Raw genomic sequence first — 21,112 nt, 5'->3', positions numbered from 1 at the left:
CCTCCTGAAGAAGCCTATTTCATTTTTTTGTTTGTTTGTTTGTCAGGAACAATATTTGTGTTTCTGGCACTGTCAGTTACCTGAAACAAAAGTAATAAAATAGTTTTTAGAATAATTTTGTCATTATCACAATAGTACCGCGATAAAGGTTGAAATATTTTCTCATTCATCCATCAAACTGGAAACGTTAGCATTCATTTGGAGCCATTTTCTGGAGATCTAATGCATTTGTGTCACATTCTCCTCTCGATTTGTTTAGCTAAGTCCTCCACTAGGGTTCTGATAAAAATGTTTTAAAATCTTACGAACAAGGAATAAAGACATCGGGAGTCATCAGTTGTTCTTCACTAAAACACAGTTGCTCCCTGTTGGTGAAACATAATGTGTGAACATACGTTTGAGCTAAAATCCATCATAAATTACTTTCTTTTTTTTTTTTTTTACTAAACCCACAGAGAGACTTTAAAATGTTGTTTGGGAACCAAATTAAGATATCACTGCTCTGGCATCTTAAATAAACCCAAATAGCTTCTTTTTTTTTTAAATTAGTTTATTTTTTTGTCCAATGTGTTTAAAAGTCTCCTGAATTTTGCAACTCCCCACACCGAGAAGCCAAATGTCAAACATGATGGATGGAATATAGAACACAAACTGCAGATTCTTTAACTTCACCTCACATTTCCACCCCACTAAGCACCTCGTCTCTGTACCTTCCCCTATAGACTAGGGGCAGCAGCAAGTAGTAAACAGCTGGTGGAACACCAGGTCTGCTGAGCTCCTAAGAACGGTCCTAAACGGCATCATGGAGAAGAATTGTTGTAATGATGTACTGAAGGTAGAGGTTCTTAAAGACAGAGGCCTGTTTCAAGGCATCAAATTGCAAAGCTAAATTTGTTTTTAGTTGTTTTTGATATATACAGCATTTTCATAAGAACTGAAGGCAACATAGTTACTTGATTCTGTTATAAAAGAGCACTCTGTGCCTGAAATCAACTCACCGACTGAAAAATAAGAATTCTGACATTTATTCTCACAGTTCTGAGGCTATAGTAAGAATTTTTCAATTAACTTAAACCTAAATCTACCAGACATATTCAAAGTTAGAGATTACAGTACATAGTTTTATTTTTGCCTCTCTTAATAAAAGAGAAGAGAGTACTGGCTCCAGACAAACCATTAAAGTATTTCAAGTATGGTAAAATCCATGTTGTTCATGCAGTTCACTGTTGATTATTAATTCTGCAACTTGACAATAGAAAATTAGTAAGGCACCAATTAAACATGTAATAACTGACCAGATGAATCTGTTATAGATCACTACTGTACTTTGAAGTCTGAACAGTGATGGTAGGCCTGAATCAGCTAATCTGTAAAACAATGGCTTCAGCCCAGTATGGCATGCTATTTTAGCATAAAATTAGTTTCATCTTACTATCCACAGCTATATTACAGATAGGTAAAAAATTGTTTTGACTAGACTACTATATTTTCACTATCCTGAATAGTAATTTAAAATAATTACAGATATCTTAAGTAATTAATATGTCTGGTCATAAACCCATTTCAGATGTCTGGAATATAATGTAATGACTTGCCATATAAGCCACGTCTGCACTGACTATGGTTCTGTTTGTTTTCGGAGATGCAGCCTGATGAAACACCTCAATGAACTTGGTGGAAAGTGGAGCAAGGGTGGTGCAGAGAGGTCTAGACTTAAAAATGAGTTTTGGAAACAGGTGCAGTAAATGTTCCAAATGTATTAACTTTTTCACAAAAATTAACCTGCAGTTTTAAACATCAAATGAGGCCAAACCACTGTTCTGTCAAGTCAGAGAATTGTGTGATGTTATGGTATAATGTTGCGTAATTTAAATATTTTCAAAATAAGACGCCCCATAACTAGGAAACTTTGTTTCATGTGTTTAATTTCCGTAATATTAAAAGTACATTATCTTAAAGGCAATAGGTCATTATCTAAAGTGGACCAGTTGTCATGGTGGAGTTAATTGTCTTAGCCCACATGCAGAACACTACAGGAGATCATAGAATCAGTTACAGATGTTTATTATAACAAGGGGGGATAATGTGGAATAGAGGGGAGGAACACCTCAGGATGGATCCACGGAACAGTCGGCTCTCTACGAGACAGTCAAAGGAGATGATGAGTTCAGGGGAAAATGGGAAAAGGAAGTGATTGACGGAGCAGGGCTGATCTTACTTGTGAGGCAGGCGGCCAATCCAGGGAAGGGGTTCGACTGAGGAGACGGGGCTTACGTAGGCTGACAGTCCGTGTTCCAGTAAGCAGAGGCTACAGCCGTAGCGGATCTGCACGGAGGTGGGTAGACGTGTGGGGGAGGACGGACAGGTAAGAGAGGGAGCACCAGGAGACCGAAGAGCGAAGACCACCAGCGGGGAAGGAGTCCAGGACCATCAGCGATCGACGGAGGAAGTGAGAGTGGACTCGGGCAACCAGCGGGTAAGACCCGCGGCGTCGCGAGGAGGAGGTTTCCAGAAGTCACCAGTGGAGATCGTCTGTGGAGGATCTTGAGCGTCACAGGAAGATAAACCTTAAAGGCAGGAAAGACAGCGAACAAATTACTCAGGACGATCTACGAGGAAGGCTCAGAGAAGGAAAATTCTCTAGGAGGCTCAGAGGTACCGTAACTGGCTAACACTCAAGCGAAGAGGTACTGGCGGTCATCTCCTCTTGTACTCCCAGTAGGATGAGGTGATTGGTTTCAGGTGAGCTGAGCCGCAACAGGCTCTCCCAGGTAAAACAAAGAGTCTTGATGCCTCCTGGTGGACACACCTAGATGCAACAAGGAAACCCCGAAACACCCCGATCCCTGACACCAGTCTAAGACATGAAACTCCAGAAACTGAGTCCCACTGCCGCCCTGTGTTATGGAAATTTGAAGTACTGTAACTTTGGCTGAAATAAAGCAGTGTGTTGCATCATTTATTTTTAGACATTATGCAGTTAAATCTACCTTTTAACTTCATGTAAATGTGAAACAACTGAGATTTAATCTTAACTGTATTACTGTCTGCTGATGGCTTGGAAGGTAGCATAGCATTTGTGTGGCATTTGTGTCTTGTAATATCATGATGGATTGACTGGCTGATGAAATCTGCTGAATCACATGGACTCACCTTACACAGTGACCAATCAAGCACTCAGCAGGGGAAATTAACTTTCAGATAGCAAGTTTCAGCTCGGTTGGTCCAGTTCTGACCTGCAAGATGTCCGACTACCCCTCCCAGCGGGTCTGGTTCTCACCTAGAGCACGCCAGATGCCCGTCGACCCGCGGCAGCGGCAAGCGACTGTTTATCAATCAGCCTCGGCGTTCGCTCCAGCCTCCACCACCTGTCCCACTCTGTCAGTGTCAGAACACATTTTCAGGAGCAGGCCAAAAAGCAAGCGGATACATTGAGCTACTGGCTCGCAGGAGGGTTTCTTCATGGGTCATTATGTAGCAGAAGAGCGGGCTGTTAACGAAGCCATTACTGCAAGCGCTTGGGGCCTTGTGTGGATCTGGTGGGGGGTCTGCTTCTTGGCCGTGTTTTGAGTTTATTCAATTATTTCTTATCATTTGGGATCATGTAAGTGCAGAATGTCCAGTTGGATGGGATGAGGGAGACTTGGCAAGAAGGCTTCCTGTCTCATCCAGCTTCATTAAGGCCTTTAGAAACAACCTTCAAAGAAAAACAGCACAACAGATTCCAGAACTGCTTTAATGTCCATTTTCTTTTGCCCTCCAAAGACAAAAAAATATCTATATGAAAGACGTAGTTGTTGGTTCAAGGTGTTTTAAATTTGCCCCTTTCAATTTGTCATATGGTCTCTAATTGGGTTTAGAATTTTTTATCTGGGTTTGATTGGTTTTAAACCTTTTAATTATCATTCTGACTGTAGATTTGAGCAAGTGTAATGGATAGCTTTTGTCTTCTAGCCAGTTTCTCACATAGAAAGACATCTTCTGCTCTAGTTGAGTCATATGTTCTCTTGTGTTTCCCATTTTGAAGAGTGAGCAAGAGAAATGTGTCACTACGTCTGATTATATTTGCACTCCGGGGGAAACAGGAAGACATAAAAGTTTCAAACTAGACTGATGGACTGAAAACTGTGTTCCACCTCACAGCGCTAGTGTCTTGTTTTGCTTCCTTACAGAAGTGAGGTAGGTGTAAATTATTTTGATGGCTATAATATAGCAGAGAAGCAGAGTAGGTGCGTAGGAACACATAAAGAATCTCAGACTGATTAGCTCTCTGCCAGAGAACCCTTGAGGAAAATGATGCAGAGAGCACCTCGGGCTCTAAAGCTATCTGTTTTGAAAACTTTGAGTGCGGGCCTCCATCATCCCTCGGCTGCGTTTCAATAAAGACATTCATCCTTTTGCTAATGCATCAATAAAACTGCTCATATATTCGGACAGTCCAGTAAATTTTGATTAAAGACCTCGAACACTCCCGGTGCCTGATGGTCATCTGAAAAGAAAGCTTCACATCATAAACCTGCTATACAACCTCGGGGTGAAACATAAAACACCTTCTACGATGCTCCATGCAGAACCGTGGGGCCGTGGTTGAAATATTAACTTCCAGAGACGGAGATAAAAGCTGGGGTTTGCTAATTTATCTAAAATGCTAATATTTTCTCAGGATAGAATAATTTAACACAATTAAAATCCTTCACACTCCGGACCACTGATAAAGGTGTTTTGTGTCTGCTGGTATTGGCCTCTTGAATGCAAAGTAATGTCATTTATTCTTATCTTGAGCTGTTCCAAACTTCAAATTATATTAGCAATCTCTAATCAGACTCAGGTGAAAAGTTCCAGGAATTACAGCAATTTATAACCTTAGACAGATGGAGATATCTGCATGTTCTATAAACAGAAATACCAAACATTGGCAATATTTAGGTTTAAAACTATCCTATATTCCTAAAGACACTTGTAAAGGTGCATTGCCCTAATACGCTGTCATTTCAAAATACAGCTTTAAAATGCATCTTTGAAATGTGTTGAGAGATTTTGATTATAATTTGTTTTAGAAATATTGAATTTTGTTATTTTGTACAACTTATTGCCACATCATTGTGGTTTAGCTTGACTTCCTCCCTCCTTTGATTGATTGATTGATTGATTGATTGATTGATTGATTGATTGATTGATTGATTGATTGATTGATTGATTGATTGTCTGAACCCGTTCCAGTTGTACGCTCTCTGTTGGTAGAATCCGAACCTGTTCAGTTTTTTTAGCTTTTCATCTGTTTGAATTCTCGTTCTGGTTTTTCTTGGACAAAACATATCTGTTGTTTCTGTTTGTAGATTCCACCTGTGAAAACACTTTACCCTGAAATACGACTGACTCAACAAACACTTTATGTAAAGCCCCCAGTTGGGCAGTTTCTAGGAATCCTTTGGGATCTTTGCTACAAAGCCTCATAGCACATAAAGTTTAGTCAATACAACCCACATCCTGCCCAGCATTAACTTTGAGCCAGTTCTGGTGCCGCCATTCATCACCGCTTAGAATAGGAAGTATAAAACCTGCTGACATCAGGTCTGCTGGCTGCCCAGCTCCCTCTTGACCTTCTACTACAAATCCCATTTTGTATTTTGCTCCTTTTTTGGGGGATAAAAAAGTTGATCTGATGATGCTGCAGGATACACACTGCCCGCCGGCTGGAGGTAGACAGGTGGGTCACGATGTAGTATTTATGACTCAGTAGTGGAAGAAGGAGTTTGACTTTCTGCAACACTGTGGATTCATGTCTCTGCCGTCGTTTGTCTTTGAGTTTGGCCTCAGTTATTGTACAGTTTCTGTCTCTGTTCATATACAGGTGCTTCGCAGTATTTTATAATCTCAAAAAAAGAGACATTTACTTCAATAATAGAGGAAGGGAATCATCTGTATTATATAGATTGATACCAGACAGAGTAATTATTCATTGTGTTATTTGTGGTTATCGTGAATGCAAATTAAAAAATTCAGCTTCTCAGCTAATTGGAAAATTACATAAGGACAAAAAAAAAACTTTCTTTATATAAACGTGTGTGAAATGACAACATTCACTAGAATATACATTTGAATCTTTAGTTATCATGCTGAAACAGTTTTAAGACGCTGAGTCACTGTTGTGGTTAGCTGTTGGTTTCTCATCTAACATTAAACTCCTGATGTTTTTCTGGGACGAAATATGAGAGATTACAAGATAGGAGATAAGGTTCCTGCAGGCACCCCAGATAAGAACTGGTGTGTCTGATAAGTTTAATCTTTTCTGTGTGTTGGAGTCTTTGAAGTCTGCTGGTTTTGATGTGCTGAAATGGAAACTCATTTAACCCTCATTGACTCAGACACTGCTCATACGCAGGTTGAACAATATTGTTGCAATACTCAAACATAAAAGGGCTCTTCTGTACATAATACATGGAGCTCAGAAAAAAAAGCTTCACATCTGGAAAAGGATTTATTGATTTATTGGGTTGAAGAAAAGACTGACAATTATTTAGGGGACAAATTATGGTTGCCTTAAGAACATATTTGTATAAATCTGTAGAAAAGGCTCAACTGATAACTTTGCGTTAAAAGATATTTATAGCAAAATATTAGGAATCTCATAGTTATCAGAAGAACCAATACTGAAGAAAGCTTCTCTTTTAATGGAATTTAATTTGGGGGATATAACAATAAAAACATCAGAATTTAAATATTCTGCCTCTTGAAAACCACCTTTAACTGAAAAGTTAGTTGTGCCAACCCCAAATCACTAATCATAAACACTAGTTTAGTTAACGCTAAAGCACTACACCAACACTGTACTTAGCAGAAGCAAACACGAACTGCTGTGTATAACCATATACAGTTAATAATTGAAGAATTAAAAGTGGCCTGAGGATGAAGCCTTGAGGAACCCCATATGTGATTTAATTTCCAAATAACATAAGGAAGTGGTCTGTCAAGTAATTAGCAATATTTTCATGCTCACTGCTGTGGAAGTTTTAAACCACATGCAATTGCTTCATAATCCCCCCTTTAAAAAGTTTATTGAATAAAAATAAAAGGCCACAAAATTAAACATGCTAAAATCTAATTGAGCCTCAGGCAGCTGGTTCTTTTTATTTAATTTAAGAGACTTTTCATGGTTATTGTCCAACATTTTCTCTACCTTAAATTATTAATTTGCTCCTGCAATAATGATATTCTTTTTTTTGTTACATATTTAAATAAACATCAGCACAAAAAATTGACAGCTGGTGCTCTTTTTGAAAATATTTGAAAATAAAATAATCAGTAATTTACCTCTCAAGCTTTACTTCAGCTGTAATCAAACTGTAATCCGTTCATTAACCCTGTTCAGCTGACTGCTTCATGTTGGGGAAACTGTGGCATGCTTGGCTCATTTCATTCTAAATTCAAAAGTTACTTTTTTTCTGCCTGAGCTGGTAAAGATTTCTCTTTGTCTGACAGTTGGAGACGCACGGTGACTGTGAATGACAGTGTCTGGAGGTGCTGGGGTTCATGGTAAAGCTATGGCATGCAAGTTAAAACTGTTCATTCAGCCTTTGTCTTGCAGCTGTTCTCACCTTGTGGATGCTGCAAACTGTCTAAAGATGCATTTATTTTTTTGCCTAAATCAAAAAACATTCTGTAATTTTGATGGGGTTTTTATTAGAAAATAATGAAATCAATATTTCAGGAGAAACATTTTTTATTATTTCTTGATAGGAGCAACATTGAAAGCTTTATTCTCTGGATGACGGTTATGTCATTCTGAGGAGTCCGTGAGGAGCAGGAATATGTTTGCATGCATAATTTGACACGGTTACATGATATTCACACATTAACATGCAGGCCTAGTAATGTGATCACACATAACACATTAAGCTGTAGACACCTAGATGTCTACAGACCAGGATCATTTTATGAGATGTATAAAGATGATGGTTGGAGGTGCATATATAATTGTTTATTGAATGAATGTAACTGAATCTTTGAACTGTTTTAAAAAGTAGATTGTGCAAGTCAACAGATGCACTGGGTAAAAACCTCTAAGCACAGGTAAAAAATATGATGAAATATCCAGTTTTTTGTTCTGAATTGTAGCATATTTTCACTTCTCACTGGATTGGATGAAGACCTTGATCTATTGCCACGTTATGATTACAATTTGATGCATTTTAGTTCGGAACTCTTGTCACCACCAATGGATTTTCCTCCGAAAATATCCTAAAAGGCTTTCCATCAATTGTTAAGAAGCTTGTTAGTGTGGTTATTCTAGTTATGAATCAGACTCTGAACAACTGGAAGATCCCTGAGACTTGTTAAAGTGCAAAAGTTGAATGAGCAACATGAATGAAAGCCTGTTTGGCTGATGTAAAGTTGTCTATCATTAATTTAGCTTCATTTCCAGCCACATTTCCAATACATGTATAGAATTAACTTGAAGTGACCTCTGCATGGCTAGTATGCAAATGGCTGTTATTTGGAGGAGGTAGCTGATGCATGCTTGTGTGCATAGGAATAACAATGCTGGTCAGAACTGGAGTAAATGTTACAGATGTTTCAATGCTCTGAAACTGTTAGTGTTTGGAATTGAAGTAAGCAATCTATCTCAGCGACATGCTGACTAGCACCATTAATTTGTGTATTTTTTGGTGGAACATGACTCTAAATTTGCTGTGTCACAAAGATCTGAGAAGTTGCGTATTTCTTCGAAAAGCATATCGAAAGAATTCAAAAGAAATGCAGTCTGGGAAGCTGACATGCTTAGAAGCAATGCTACTTTACACACTGGCGTTTGCAAAGAAGCCAATATAGGAGCGCCATTCAGTTTCCTTGGCACTGATTGGCTGAACCCCCAAGAGTGGTGATAAGGAAGATTGTAGATGTTAGCTCCTATGGTAGTTTTAAAATGGTTTCCAGTGTGTGTATGAGTGCATAACAAGGTACATTTAGTGTTTGAATTAATATATTGTGCAGTTATAAGTATTTCTAGAGAGGATCTCTATAAACTCCACTGTATTTCTCAATTTTGAACATGGGATTAATTAGAGTGGTTCCCCTTTACAGCAAGAGTACTCTCGTAAGTGACTAAACAGTCAATTAGCCACATATTAAAGTAGCTGTAAAAACTTTATAGACAATTGTTAGTAATTGTGTGTTATTTAAGGCCTACAGACCTAGAAGTGACCAGCACATTGCAAAAAACAGTTCAGGAAAATATACCTTACACCTGTATTATAACCGTTTATTGGTTTATGAAGTTTCAACAGCTTATTACATATTTATAAGCCTTATTTTAATATTGTACCATTGTCATTCTGAGTTACAAGTCTGAACACAGTTGAAAAGGCATAAAAACAATGATACATTCCACTAAAAATAAAATGATGAAGCCTTCTGTTATTACAATCTGCGTTACCAAGCCTAACCTTTAGTTTTACCAAACAACCAACTTTATATTTATTCACTCGATCAGATTTTTAGTGACAGTAATAACATGGATGAAGCTGGACATTATGTCAGATCACAATAAAGACACAATAAAATAAACTTGTTTTGATTGTAGTCATGTAATACTTCAGGGTCAGTGGAAATAAAACCCTCCTCCTATGCTGTTATTCCTGACACAGTCAAGGTGACCCTTCCTCAGCTTTAAACCTTCAGCTGCTAATGAGAACAGATCTTCAGCTTCAAACTCCATACAGACTTCAACTATAAAGGTAAAGAAACTCTGCTCACTTCGTACAGTGACCTTGTTAATTATTGCACTATATGGAGATTAATGGAGGCTATGAACGTGATCTCTGGACATTTAGGAGGCTTTAATACAGAAGCAGACATCATTCAGGATCTGGAAACCCTTGAAATGTAATCAATTTTATTTTGATGTTAGAAAACTGGTGAGGTTTAAGTTTCCACACAGCTAAAGTGTTCTGTTTTACAAACACCCTCTGTTTAGATCCTGTATTTTCTCCTTCACTGGACATTATTTCTGTTTTAGTAGAGCTGGTACCGGATCTGAATGCTTCTGTACAAAGATTTTCTTGTTAATGTATACAGAAACGGTGAAAGTATCCCCACTGGACAAAAAGGGCTGTCTAGTTCTTTTAAAACAGATTTAGTTTTTTTTCCAAGCCTCTGCTGGCTGTTAAAAGCTACACTTAATCTTTAATTTTCTGATCATAAACTGAAATATAAAGAATTGTTATACTGATATGCAAAGTAAACGAAGAAAAAAGAGCATTCCTGGCTTTTTATGTTTTATTTCTCATTATTTTTTATTCATATAGCTATATAACACATTTTTTGAACAAATCTGGAAAATTACTTTATAGTAGGTCATCCTTTAATTTGAGTTAAAAAAAATTCTCTTGGAAAATGAAAGTTCATACAGTTATACAGGTCTATAATCTGATATGGTGCTAATTTATTCAGTGATTTTTTTGAACTAACAACAGTATTTTCAAATTGTATTCTCTGAGTTACAGGGAGCCAGGGTAAGGACTTTAGAACTGGGAAGTTGTGCTGTATCTTCCTGGTTTTAGTGAGAACATGAGCAGCAGCGTTCTGGATCAGCTGCAGCTTTTTAGGCAGACCTGTGAGGACACTGTTTCTGTAATCAATGCAACTAAAGATAAATGCATGGATGAGTTACTTTAGATCTTGCTGAGTCATTAGTCCTTTATTCTGGAAATGTTCTTCAGGTGATAGAAGGCCGACTTTGTAACTGTCTTTATGTGACTATGAAGGTTCATGAGTCCATCGCTACACCCAGATTTTAAGCCATCAGTGTATGGATCTGAGTATGTTGCTTATGATGAACAGGACATTATTTGATCTTGTTTTTATTTATTAATGTAAATAATGAGGCTGAAAAAGACACAAAACATGATTTAAGTTGCAGTCATATTGCAAAAACCTCTTGCTCATTCTTATATTTCCTACCTGTTTTACTGTACAATCCTGTTTTTGCCATGTAAGCTGTTAATGAATTTTGGGTTTTCAGTGTTTAGGAAAACGGTTTTAACTCTTACATCTCAAAAAAGGCTCGTATTTAGATCCGCATAGAAAAATCTCAGTCTCTATTGCTGTGGTTCCAGCATCTTGCAGCACAAAACGTATTATTTGACCATTTTCATGCAGCTGCTGATCCTCTGACAGCGATTAGGTCTTAACGGCTTCATGGGGCTTTAATCCACAGGTGCACAGAGTCGCCCTTGGCTACACTTAGACATTTTCTGAGAATTTTAGCAGAAGCAACATTGCTCTGCTAAACAGAACAGCTGGGCTTCATCTTCCTCATTCTGCAACTGCTCAGAATGAGGATTTATTTAGGTGTTTTCAATCTACAAATAAATAATAAAATACAGTCCATTATTAAGACATAAGTGGGAGGATAAAGGAAGGTGTCATCAAAATAGTTAATAAGCCAGATGTGATGAAAAGTTTTCTTTCCCTACATGTTGGTGTTTGACAGGCTTTAATAGTGAAACAGCCCATATGAGTCGGCTGTGGAGCAGCACTGTGGGTACCAGGGAGACGGAATGACCTTTGAAAAACTCTCAGCATGGGAATGAAGCCATCCCTGAGTGGTACATGACAAACAGGATTATTAGGCTGTGGTGAAATTATTCCAAAATGTCACTACCAACAAAATAACAAAAATCATAAATCCCTTCTTTCTTTTCTTTTTTTTTTCTTTAAATCCCTTTATGCTCCGGTGATTCGTTATGCAGTAAAGTAAAGTGAAACATATTCATCCACATCTTTTAATGCTGGTGAACGTTATTCATCATTCGAGTCCCGCCGTCGAAGAAATAAACTGTTTGGTTGTAGGAAAAGCAGTCAGTCAGCTGAGACGTCAGTGAGTTAGGCTCATGTTTGCAGGCTTTCCTGTTCTGTTTGCTTTGTGGTGTTGGATCAATAAAATCTTTTCCAATCTGAGGAGAGGAGAAGCCGGCGAGCTGGCACAAAGTTTTCCTGTAATTGCTAAACTGCGTTTCATTCATTCGAGCTCAGATGCTCAGATCAAAAGTCATCCTGCTCCGAGGAGCAGGAACAAACCTTCAGGTTTGTCAAGATTTTAGTTCAACGAAGAGCTGATGGACTGATTATGATTGAAACTCAGACTAAAGACAGCCAGTTTGACTTTTGAGTTTTATTCATATAGTTAAGCTAAATGTAATAAAATTATATTTAATTTACCATCCTAACTCTTTCTTGACACAAAAAATCTGTGAGACTTCTGTATGTGTTGACTGTCCCGACTTGTGAGCCGTCGGCAGGATTTGAATAATGATGCTGTTAGATAGCTGGACCTGTAGGGGGCATCAAAGAGCCAGTGTGTCACTATTTAAACTTCAATTGTTAGTTATTTTAGTCAGTACTTCAACTTGTAGAAGAGATTAAAGAAATCACCACAAATAAAACTAAAAGTATATTAGTACATCATATACTTTTAGTACATTAGTACATTATATACTAATAATAATATATTATTAGTATATTAGTTTGGGCTAATCATATACAAAACTCAGAGGATTCTTTTAAAACCTGTGTTTTTTGTTTATTTTTTATGCACAAAACCTTCTTCCTCATTTTGACTTTTTACTTTTTAAATATTTTCTTTTGAGTTCATAACAACATAAGTGAAGTTTGAAAAGTGTTTAATTCCTATAAAGACATTCAAATTAATATGATGGACCCTGATTATACACCATGACCACCCAGAAATAGCTAAAATACACAAATACTTTACACTCTCTAAAAACGCTTAAAAGTTCAAACATTTATATTCCCTAATTTGCATAAATGCGCAAAGTTGAAACCGTCTTTGCACTGCAGAAGCTAATCTTTGTTATTTCTGCTCTTTGGGGTGCAGCCAATCAGCACCAAGGAAAATGAATGATGCTCCTGGATTGGGGTAACAGCCACTCCATTTTAACTTTTCATGAAGAAGGAAGTTTTCTTCAGTGTTGTTTTTCAGTGGTTCTTGGTGCAGCGCCACCTGTGGTGAGGAGGTGAACATGTTTTACAAAGGGTTTGATTGGTTTGGTTGGACTATCAGATGAAAACATGAGTTATTTAACATTTTTAATGTTAAGTAACTTTAAGTAACATTAAAAAATTGTTAACTTTTAATGGCTTTAGCTTGCACTCCATCTTGATGCTAAGATTCTTTTTATACCAAAGTCTCCCTTGGAAAAATGTTTTCACTATAAGCTGTTATCAGTCATTTTAAAGTATTTATGTTTCATTCTTTGAGTCAGACTCAGCCTTAGAAGTGATTGAGCTCCCTCCTCTGCATCTGATCAGTCTGCGTCCTGGGCTCCTCCCTTCCAGCTGGTCCCACAGGGAGGAGACCCAGGGGAAGACCCAGAACTCCTGGAGTGGTTATTTATCCTGTCTGGCCTGGTTGCACCTTGGGATCCCCCAAAATGACCTGGAGTGTGTGACACATCTGGGTTTCAGGACCCAGCTGGAAGAAAGTACGGAGATGCATTCCAATGAAATATGAATATTTTTGAGACTTTACAGAAGGTTAAAAGTAACAGGATGTCACCTTGTGTTTTCTACTTCCTGCTGGAGCAATGCTACACTACAAAAATACAAAATATTACTAAGTATATTTGTTAGGTTTCTAGTGCAAATATATTAATACACTTGAAAAATGACAGAACTAACTTACAAGTAACTTTTTAGCAATAAATACTGTATGTGCTTGTTTTAAGTCAATAATTCCTTAACATTGATCAAAATGTATTTGTTCCACTGGCAGATTATTTCACTTATAATCAGACATTTTCCCATGTTGTAAGTGAAACATTCTGCCTGTGGAACAAATACATTTTTAACAGTATTAAAGAATTATTGACTTAAGATCAGCTCCTACATCTAGCTGAAAATTCACTTTTAAGTTAGTTTTGTCCTTAGTGTACTAAGATATTATATACAAAATGTGCTGCTGACACAGCAGCACATTTGGTAAGCTATAATCGGTAAACTATAATCGGTGACAAAGAAAATTCCTGTTTGCTGTTGCTTTTTTATCCCATTTTTTTATTATCAAACCAATGAAGCAGTCCTCTTAACACTCCCCATGCAGACATAATGAATAATTTAATCCCACTGGTTCGGATCACGAGAGGAAAACATATTTAGCATCTGATGGACATTAATGTTAATGGTGTCTAACCACATTTGAATCTAATACAGTTGGTGACAATGCAATCTCCTTCAGATTTATTACACACAAGCTCCACACAAATATTTGCCTTTTCCTTCCTGTCGGAAATCAGCCGTGCGCTCTCTCGGTAATCCTCAGCATATTGGTTTGTGACAAATTGTTCAGTTCAGAGTCAAACGTGGAATGGGGAACATTTGTAAACAGCCGGTAGCACATTTCAGTGCGTGTTACTGAGACATTAATCTTGATCCGTATTAGCAGAGACAGTCTGATCGCCGTATGATCCTCTTGTTGAGATTCACAGGTGGAATGAAGCTCCAAAAAGGATCTACAGTTGGGTGAAATGGATATGTGAGAACAGCGTCTAGGTGTTTTGGCTTCAGCTCTTGATGAATATGTGATTTCTATCAAGCCCAGATGCAAACCAAAGACTGATTGGCCTGCTGAAAGCCAGAGTGTTTGTCTGGTTCCTTGTTGCTTTTGTCACAAAATGAACAGATTTTGTCATCATCCGCAGCTGCAGAGGGTGTAATTTCCTGTTTGTGAGTAAAAATGGAAGCAGAGGGGGCTTTGCCTTGGCGACACACTGTAAAAGGGGCTTTTATATGCTTTAACACAATGGGAGCTCAGTGAAAGTGGATTATTGCACCTGGCTTCTTGTGACGGCACGCCATTCTGTGGGACCGCCAGTGCAGCGTGCAATCCTGTAAAAGCCAGTAACCGAGACCCTGTTGGGACCATGACAAATCCACATGCTCACACTGGTAGAAATCAGAAGGTTCATCAGGGCTTTTGTTCTGGCTGGCTGCCAGTAACAACTAGCATTGTGGGTAAGTATTTCAGCTTCCCAGCTACATTTTGTTTTTGAATATTTTGGATATGCTCTACAAAAATATTTGTAAATTATCTATGTTTTAATTTAATAATATAATTCAGTCTGTAGCTGATAAATAGTATATTAAATATTAAATGATTTAAAACAGTGATCCCCAACATTTTTATCACCGCGGACCGGTCAAGGCTTGGCAATTTTACTGCGGCCCGGGGTGAGGGCAGTGGGGGAGGGGTGTCACATGAGAACACAACCTTTTAAATGTGACAGGTAGCCAATCAGAAAGTGCGGTGACGTAAGTATGGAGGGGAATCCCAAACAGCTGACATGGCACAACTGAGACCCTGGTTTAATACATAGTGCAGCAAATAGAGCGGCTGCTCCCGCCATCTTTTATCAAACTCCTTTTCTTTTTACGTCTTTCATAGCTTAAAATGAGTCCACAAACTATCACCACTACTTCTACATTGTCATCTGTGTTTGATTATTCTAAATTCACGTATGGTATGTTGGGAGTTTTACTGGATTTTCTTCTGGAATCAGGATGTTCGTGAGTGGAATTGGTTCTTGTGTAATGTGTTGCTCCTGCCGTGTGGCTGGACACCCAAACCGATCAAACCGATTGTACTTTTATCGGCTTGTGTCGTGTGTGGTCACCGAAGTTTGGAAAATCGGCCGACAATCCTTAAATCATGCAGTGTGAACCTGACCTAAAACTCACAAGCTCTACTCCTCTCATCTCATCTGGACCACTGCCCTAACGCTCTCTGACTCTGGTTGCTATGGTAACGTTTACACATCCCTTCAAAATAAGATACAGATACCCCACAAAAAGGAACATTTTATTTTCATGAAAATTTTAACTCTCGATAACGACAAATCAATGGGGGCCCTGAGCTTGTTTCTCTGCAATGAGACCCTGGGAGTGATGAGAGACAATGACACCCGAAGTGTTGCTCATGCACAGGGTGCTTGGTCTCTACGTGGCGAAGCAGTTTGAAGTTTCATTCCCTCATTAGCGAGCCGGTCACCATATCATGCAGACTTTGGAATGTGGGAATCACCTACCGGTCCGGGATAAATCCATTTTCCTGTCTCTTCTCTGGGCCTTTTCCTCTTTGCAAAGAAACTTTCCAAAGAATCTGATCTGTCTCTTTCTCATATGAGGGATCATTGTTGGCGCGCAAGACGTAACCAAGGGAATCCGGTTAAAGGATTTACAAAATAAAAGATCCTCCACATTCAGATAATACATAAAACGGAAATATTTAATTATCTCTTGTGCGGCCCGTTACCAATTGGTCCACAGACCCCGCGGTCCGGGGGTTGGGGACGACTGATCTAAAAGATAACTGTTAAGTAAAAGAATAAAAACTGGGGATGTTTTCACACCAGATAGTCCACTTGACTACTGGCGACCAAAATTGCAACATTTGTTACATTTTCATTAAAACCCTTTGAAAAATCTGTTCCCGCTCCTCACCTGTGGTGGAGCTGTACCAAGACCAACAAAGAAAGTTCCTTCTTTGTAACAATTAAACAAAAATAAAGTGGCATAAGATTTTTTAGGATTTCTCTTTTGTTGTTGGGAAAAGACTACAAGCCACTTCTCCCACTAGTGCAAGACACACGTGTTAGTTTTGGTTTTATTACCCAGAATGCCCTGTGTTATAGTCTGCTTCCTGCTTTTGGAGTGGTCTGTTTGTACCACCTTATATATTCAAACTGCGCCAGAGTTATCTACAACCAAACCAAGACCAGGGTTTGGTGGACCAGAGTTTGGTTTTTGGTCTGCATCAGAGTTTGATTGTGCATTCACATTTCCCCCAAATGTCCATTTGCTTTACAAGCAAATGGACTACAGTTCGATTAAAACAAACTAAACATTGTTGGGATGAAGGCATCCTAATTCTTTTTTAAATGGGTTTAGTTTATATTTACAGTGAGTTCACTGTACTCCAGTGGCCTCCACAACAATTACAACTCAATATTGAGGGATTTCCTATTATGGATCGCTCCTTGTCAATGTGGAGGAAACCTCTGCCATGCAGCATTAAGGCAGTTCTGAAGGTAAAAAGGAGTCCAACCTGGTATTAGCAAGTGTACCGAAGTGGCAACTCGCTTAGCTTGAAATCATACCATGGGGTGTGATGACCTATGTAAGTATAAGTATTTAATTTTTGTATGGAAGAGATTTCCTGAACTTGAGCTCACTTCATCGCTGAATATGGGGCATCCATGAATGAAACATATAAATCGGTAGGTAGTAGTAGTCCTGCTCCACTTACTTTAAGGGAAAAATTCTTCCTTTGCAAACTTTCCGTCTGCAGCACTCTTGATGTATCAAAAAGAAACATTGAAGCAGATGAAACTTGTAATTTTTCACAGCTTTTCTTTAGAGAGAAAAAAAAATGTCGTCCTCGTCGGTTTGATGTCTTTCTTCTCAAGCTTTTCCCTTTCGTTGCTGCAGACTTCTCTCCGTTCCTTAAAGTCATGCTCCGTCTTTCTGATCCGATTTTCCTTGTTCCATTCTCCTTTCCTTCAGTCTCGGCTGCAGTCATATTTCTCGCTGCACTCAGCCATTTCACTTCAGCATACCTGAACAGACTCGTTTAGAGGCGACGACAGAGAGAGGGGACTTATTAGAAATTTCCACAAGAAGACTGCGGCATGAATTACAACTTTGATATGTTCAGCACTAATTTTTTTTAACAGTTTTTTATCATTTCTGTTTTGCATTAAAATTTGGAGTTATTTGGCAGGAAGAGCTTTCCTTGCACAAGCAATAAAATGAGTGCAGAGGAGGGTTCCTTTTCATTTTGAGGTATCTCATCGTTCTTCCTAATTTCCTCCTCCCAAATTGCCTTGGCTGACTCTCTGCTATCCTGCTTCCCCTTCTACAACCATTAAATAATTTTTTTAGCAACAAATTTCTGTCCTGCCTCTAATTTTTGTCTGGAAATCTGGTTAGAGTACCCTCTCATTGCAGTGAATGCTTCCATTTTAACCCTGCACAATCAATCCAGCAGCGGAAGGTGGATTATGAAAAACGGGATAATTGCTACTCTCAATCATTTTTTTTTGTTTTTTATCAACATCTTGGATCAACATCAATAGCTCCCACAGGACTTCCTTAGTGAGCTGCAAGTGAGCTGCCTACACTGTGCGGATCCCTTCCCGTGGGTTCTGGCATTAATCTCAGTTACGGTTGAAACCTTCTCGGTGAACCTGGAGCTCGCCCTGAAGATGGAGCAGGATCTGCCAGCTCGGTTTCCAAAGAGCTGTCACATGCTTGTGTTTGTGTTGGCAGTGAAAGATGTAATGCTGTTATCATGGCCTCTTAACTTTGTTTGCAGTGTCCAAGCGCGACTTTCAGAAATCTTTGAGCCACAGCGAAGGAGAAACGTCCTTGATGACGGCGCTAGGGATGTTGATGGAGGAGTATGACGATGCTGTCCCACTAGGTGGCACTTATACTAGACATGTATGACTCTTCTGGTAAAAGTACAAACTGCTGGAGATGTTGAAGTTTTTGGCAACTGTCTTTTGTACTTCCATTTGTGTCTACTGCTGCTAAAAACTGCAAAGGCACTTTAAAAAAAATCCATCCAGATGGTTTTTGGCAATAAGTTAATGTTTTTGGTGTCTGGAAAATAAGTCTTTTCGAAAACTTTCAGAAGGTAACATCACAAACCAGCAGGCAATACTCATCACCAAACAAACACAGCAAATCTCAGTCCATCACCTAGCAACCCCAGCGAAGCCCAGACTGTCACCTAGCAACCCAGGCTGAGTTCCAGGACATTTGGTTGCTGGAAAAGACAGTTTTGTTGTTGCCTTACCATCCAGAAACTACTGGCTGCTTTCTTGTTGATTGTTCAGGAGGCCCCACTTCTGCTATTCAAAAATGTAATTACACCTCTGTTTACATTAATTTTTTACATGCGAGTGTAATTGTTCAGTTTTGGGGCGTGGCCAGCAGCAGCATCATTTGGATTTAAAGTGACAAGCGACCTTAAAATGATTCATTCTGAAAGTAGCTTAAAATAGACAGAACTGAAATCTCATTATCTAAGAATGATTTTGAGCAAAAAATGTAATGAACATATTTTGTATGGACGATAGACCTATCTGAACCTGTTCATGGATACACAATAGGTGGAGTTCTAACTGGCAAACGCCCAAAGCTGCTGCATTTTGGGCATAAATAACCTTTATAGTGGTGTTGGAAAACGGACATGAAAAATTATACATATGATCCACATTTCTGGTGGTGGATTGATAATAATCAGGCATTTATAATGTTAAATCCAGTAAATTAGTACCGAACAAGCCACCAGAGAACTGAAAGCTTAATGACTTTCAGAATGAATAATTCTCAAATAACAAAAGAGCTGCCTTTCATTATGCTGCTATTCATCAAATTAATAGTAAATGTTCAACTGACTTTAGCAACAATTTTCTTTTGTCATAATTGCAAAAGAGTGCTTTCAAAGCTCTTTGCTTGAAAATATTTCATAAAGGCAAATATCATTTGATCTTTTTATGACAGTAATGGTCAACAAGAGAGATTTTGTTGTTGTTAGGAAAAAGCCACAAACATGAAACTATTACTTTTCCCCCTGTCTGATAAAACCTAGCGTCATAGGGTCATGTCTGAGCGTCTCACCTCAGCGACAGAGGCGCCGGCCTTTCTGTGCACAGCGGTGTGTTGGAGAAAAGGTCAGAGGATTTCGTTGATATTCTGCAGCCGTGCGCTTTTTTGGCAGCGCACTCGAAGGCGCAGCGGGCACTCAAGCTTGAAATGATGTTGCTTCCTCTGGCCAGGAGGCTACGACTCCCATGCCACACAGCATATGCAGGACGCCATAAATCGTGCAGTGTAAATAAAGAGCCGCTTCGCTCTAGCACGTCTCACTCCTTCTGTGTCCCTTTTTTATTTTGTAAATGCTATCTCTTTTCACTTTCTCTCTCCTCTCCTTCGTTTTTCTCCTCTGCACCTTCTCTGGCATATTTTCTTCCTTTAACCTTTTTTCATTTTCCCGCCTGATGTGGTTCAGACAAAGCCCCATAATCTTCAGTCTGTGGCAATTTTCAAAAGTGTGCATCCAACTGGGATTTATGTATCTGCACTTTTGTGAGTAGTTGTTATAATAAAGTTGTTTTTTTTTTCTTCTCTGTTGGTTTTACTTTATTAGTTTGACAGCAGGACAGGGCAGAGGTTTCTGCTTTGACACTTGTTTGGAAAGCTGTTCACCGTCTGAACAGAAATAAGCGTTCCCTGATTACGGGCTTACATCTCTCCTGCTGAGCTTCCACAGCGTTCAGGCTCAGCAGGTAGCACACTGCTGCTCAAGGATTATTTCAAACCAAACAATACTCTGTTGTTTCACAAAAACAACATACAAAATGAATGTGCAGCGATACAAACTTTTGATTATATTTCCCGGAAAATCAAAAAGTTCCCTGTTGGAGGTGTTTTCTGAACCCAACCACGCTTATAACCAAAGATTTAAATCGTTTGACTTAGAATCTTGTGTATTCTCTCATTCCACAGCCTGGTTCCTCTGAAGACCACACTAGGCATTGGTGATGATATCAAGGAGGCAATGACTTTGGTTTGGATCCACTAAGCACCCAAAGGCAAGTTTAATTTTCTTTTCCTTTAAGGGATAGTATTTTTGTAAAATTGACTTCTTTGAGCTTTACATCATGTTATAATTTTATTCCCTCATTACCTGCAGTGTTGCCTTGATTCTTTTATGTGTATTTAAGAAATCCTTTAATCTCCATTTCAACCATTCAGCTGTGCAAAACACCTGGGTGGACTTAGCTCTGCCTTTGAGGTGAAGCTCCTCCTTGTCGCTCCTCCGACTAGCCAGCAGCAATTAGCAAACACCTGGTGGAACTTCATATCTGCTGAGCTCATTGTGAGCTGCTTCTCAATGGTCAAAACATTGTTAAAAGGTTAATAGGGGAGCCATGTGGAGTTTCAGAAAGAGCAGGAGTTTTTAAAGAGACAAGAGGCCCAATATCAATGGATTAAATCACTAATTACTCTTTAAGTCATATTTCACAAA

The 21,112-nt window shown here is 38.8% G+C and overlaps 1 protein-coding gene across 1 annotated transcript in view; it reads left to right on the top strand.

Moving 5' to 3' along the window:
- The window catches only part of sgcd (sarcoglycan, delta (dystrophin-associated glycoprotein)), a 259,342-nt gene that overhangs the window by 33,706 nt on the left and 204,524 nt on the right, over window positions 1-21,112 (top strand). Inside the window, exon 2 of the mRNA XM_032576208.1 lies at window positions 20,590-20,675. The gene's annotated coding sequence lies outside the window, so the exon portion shown is untranslated. The remainder of the gene's footprint in view (window positions 1-20,589; window positions 20,676-21,112) is intronic.

Source organism: Xiphophorus hellerii, chromosome 11 (genome assembly GCF_003331165.1).
Source record: "Xiphophorus hellerii strain 12219 chromosome 11, Xiphophorus_hellerii-4.1, whole genome shotgun sequence".
NCBI lineage: Eukaryota > Metazoa > Chordata > Actinopteri > Cyprinodontiformes > Poeciliidae > Xiphophorus > Xiphophorus hellerii.
The sequence above is the reverse complement of the archived record's forward strand: the minus strand, read 5'-3'. Positions and strand labels throughout refer to the sequence as shown.